The sequence below is a fragment of the Pteropus medius genome, unplaced genomic scaffold, assembly GCF_902729225.1.
Source record: "Pteropus medius unplaced genomic scaffold, Ma_sr-lr_union100, whole genome shotgun sequence".
Lineage (NCBI taxonomy): Eukaryota > Metazoa > Chordata > Mammalia > Chiroptera > Pteropodidae > Pteropus > Pteropus medius.
In genome coordinates, this window is record NW_024353100.1 from 4,838 (window position 1) to 8,940 (window position 4,103).

The 4,103-nt window shown below is 34.5% G+C and overlaps 1 pseudogene; it reads right to left on the reverse strand.

The window, feature by feature from the left end:
• Nucleotides 1–226: 226 nt before the first annotated feature.
• LOC120592769 (uncharacterized) lies at nucleotides 227–342 on the reverse strand (annotated as a pseudogene).
• Between the last annotated feature and the right edge of the window lie 3,761 nt (nucleotides 343–4,103).

Below are 4,103 nucleotides of genomic sequence, written 5' to 3' on the forward strand. Positions count from 1 at the left end.
ACTCTGCTTGATTCCATCAACAAGGTGAATGTCCCTTCAAATCTTTTTCCCATCAACAAATGGTTCTTCCACAGTCATCTCTCCCAAACTTACCAGATATCCAACATTTTTCTGTTGTGTTTCTTAAATAACCATAACTTATTGAAAGTAACTTTCCTTCAGATATTGTCTAGGATGTTGTACATATCATTTTAAATTATATATTTTTATTATTTATTATTATTTATGCCTACAGCACCTAGTCTTCCTAGGGTGTCTCCCATCCAAGTACTAACCAGGCCCAACCCTGCTTAGCTTCCGAGATCAGACATCGGATTTTTTCAGGGTGACATGGCCATAGACCATGGACCGTGACTCCACTGGGGCACAAACCCAGGATCTTCTGTGTGTAAAATAGGTGTGCTAACTGCTACACTGTAGAACCACGTCCTTGAAATTATAATATCAATTACAGTTAACAAAATTAAGACTCAAAGATCTTAAGTAATTAGCCTCAAAACATATAAGCTATGAGTGGCGATTCTGTAATAAATAAATAAAAATATATATATTACAGAATTAAATTGTCCTTTTCTTTCATCTCTTTACTTGTTTCTCTTCTGTGCCAATGATCCTAGTGATTGAACAACAGTGGTTGGGGTTAGGAGGAGGCTGACCGAAGAGAAGACTTTTTGTCATGTTGGTTATCTTTAGATATTATTCCTATGAGAATGGTGACAAAATATTGGCTACAATTTTAAATATATATTTTTATGAGAGCTCAAGTAATTTTTTTAAATTCTAATACTTAATTGCCAAAATGATTAGGAAGAGAAGAGAGTTTGGAATATTGTTACTCTCAGGGGAAGGAAAATTTTAGAGAAGCAAGACGTTTCATCATTAAATAAGTTATGTACCAATCCCTCTTTCTCTTTGCTTAGTCTTCTTCATTTCACCACATTATTCTCTGAAGAGATTAAATCCAAAGTGCTTAGCACAGCCCCACACTCAAAACACTTTTTGGGGATAAAGGTGACACTTAAGCATATAGCATTCACATAAGTGAATTTCCAGGCAACACAATATTTTGGAGTTCTGGGAGAGGGATAAGGTGCGAGTTCTTGTACAATATTGTCATACACAGGCACTCTACCACTAACAAGTCCAGTTTGATTCTGCCTTCATGTTTGTTTGTTTGTTTGTTTTGTTTTGTTTTATTCTCAGTGCACAAAATGCCCCATAATTAGGAGAACTATCTTTAGTTTTTGTAAACCTTGTCAAAGTTAAAGGTCTGACATCAACTATATCAGATCCTTGATTCCAGATGCTTATCTTTGAAATTTCTGCAACTCCATATTTATATCTTTTGTAATTCCTGAAAATTATATGTCCCCAATAAGTGATGGGTTTCCTTTTTTTAACTATCAGCCTGTGCCTGTGCTTAGAGACTTAGGAGAGTCAAAGCCTCTCTTATTTGTGTTTTTTCTAAGAACTAAAGAAAGAGTTGGGATTTGTTCTCCCTTCAGGACTGGTGGAAGGTAGAAGCTGATGATCGCCAGGATTTTGTGCCTGTCTACATCAAGAAATTGGCCCATGATGAGTTTCCTATGCTTCCACAGCAGCAGTGAGAAGAACCAGTCAACATCACTGAGTGCCAGGAACAGATTGAGAACCAGTAAGTGCTGGAGCCTGGAGAACTGGAGAGGTGTTTGGCCAAACATCTCCTATTAGCCAAAGTCAATTCTCATGACTGCATCTGTTAGTTTAAGGATGCTTTGAAAATTCACAGATTTTAAGAGCCTAAAGTAAACTTAGGGTCCTTTAAATATTTTAGTTTTTATATAAGGAAAAGGAGGCCCAGTACCATTAAGTCAATCACCCAAGGTTAGACACTTAATAAAGTCATGTCTTCTGACTCTCTGCCCAGAATACTTTCAAGTTTATCTAAAGGTCTTCTGACTTTCATATGAATTTTGTTTACTATGCTAGGCTGCTTCATATGCAGTTGTCAGCAGGCATACCAAAATGTCTGTAGGAAATTTGCAGGATGTTGCCAGTCACACTATTGGAACATTGACATTTTTATTATTTTTAAATGGAAAATTATGTGTTTGTCTCTCTGCTCTCAATGCTATTTTCCTTCTATCTTTATTTCCTCCTTGCCTTTGCTGTTCTTTTGATTTCGCTCTCTTTTTTTGTCTCTTTCATTCTCTCCCTTTCTCACTCTATCTCTAGCCTTCTTTGTTTTCTCCATCTGTTATTCCACATTTCCCATTCTCTTCATTTATCCACCTAGGTACCACTCCCTTCTTGATCGAGCAGAAGAATGTAAGTGTCGTCTATTGCAATGTTACAATGAGTTTTTACTGGCCTATGAGGCAGAAGACATGCTGGACTGGATCCGAGATAAAAAAGCAGAAAACACTGGGGTAGATCTAGATGATGTTTGGGAGCTGCAAAAAAAGTTTGATGAGTTCCAAACGGTGAGAAAGAGGGACCACTTTCTTTAGACAGTTTTTTGAGAGTTATCATTGTTTCCATTTATCTCATATCTCTTAAGTAAGTCTTTAATTTCACTTTTGCTAAATGACCACCCCAAAGCCACTGAGAGTTCCAAATTTTACATCTTTCTCTGGGTATTGTAGGTGCAAGGAAAATTCCGAGGAAATTAGCTACCCTAACTTTGCAGCCTGAAGTTTCTGCTACCTCCAAGTCCTGCAGGGAGTGCTGCTCTCCCTGAATTCTTCAAAACTTGCACTAAATTGTACTGTGTTCCTGTTGCCTAGGTTGAAATGTGGTAATTTGGGACTCTGCGTAACGTTTAATTGAGGGGCAGAAGTTGGGTGAGAAGATGAGAAGAACCTGACTTTACAGCTAGACAGTTTCTAAGTTTCTGTCTACATAAAACCTCTCCATTCTCCTTTATTCTCTCAGACTCATTTTATTATTTTAATTAGCAGTGAGCATAAACCCTCCTTTTTTTTCTTATAATAGTTTCCATATGGAATTCAAAGTGATTAGATAGATAGATAGATATAGATAGATAGGTAGATAGATTAGATAGATAGATAGATAGATAGATAGATAGATAGATGATAGATAGATAGATAAATGATATATTATATTTTATATTTTAGGAATATATAAAGAGAAAAGTAAAAGAAAGGGAAACAAGAGTAAAACTATAAAATAATACCATGAATCACATTTTCATTGGAAAACTTATTGAAAGGTTATTGTATAATCTAATGAACAATATTGTCACTTTAGACATTGTGATGAGTTTCCTAGAGTTGTATTCTTACAGCATACATTAGTAAAAGCAGATTGCAACTCAATCAAAAAAATTCTGTAAAGGTGGAAAAGTTTGTATCAGTAGAAAGAGTATTGTATGTTTCAAATAGATTCCTTTGTTGGTGTTACTTAATTTAAGAAAATCATTTTTTAAAAATCTAGGAAAGAGAAATTTACCTAGTCTTCTCCTGATAGTTATATAGACTTGGTTGACATTTAGAGCCAGATCATTTAACGTTTATGATTAAATATGGTGTGAAGTGTAGCTCAAACTTACTTTTTTCCCGAATGGCTAACCAATTGTTCCAGCATCCTTTAGTAAGAAGTCCATTTTTTGCCCTAGTGATTTGAGTTGTTATCTTTATCATATAATAAAGTTCCATATGAGTTTAAAATTATTTCTGTTTTTTTTTTCTAATAGACTTGAGAGACTATGAAAGACTTGCCTATCTATTCATGTGTTAGCACCACACTGTTCTAATAATAGAAATTTTATACTATGTTTTAAATGTCTTGAAGGGAAAGGATTTCTAACTATGAATTAAAATTCAGGTTCACTAAATGCACTAAAAGAAAAGATTGATAAATTTAATTAAAATAACAACAATGAAAAAAAAACTGTGGTTTTGCATGACAAATATCACCATAAACAAAGTCATGAGACAATCAACACAATGGGAGGAAATATTTGCAAGACATATACAGATAAAGGGCTAATATGCCAGTATGCAAGTAAGTTAAAATTTAAGGAAAGAAATAACAAAGAAAAACTGACAAAAGGTAATAATAGGGAAATATATATACACATACATATATGTGTGTGTGTGTGT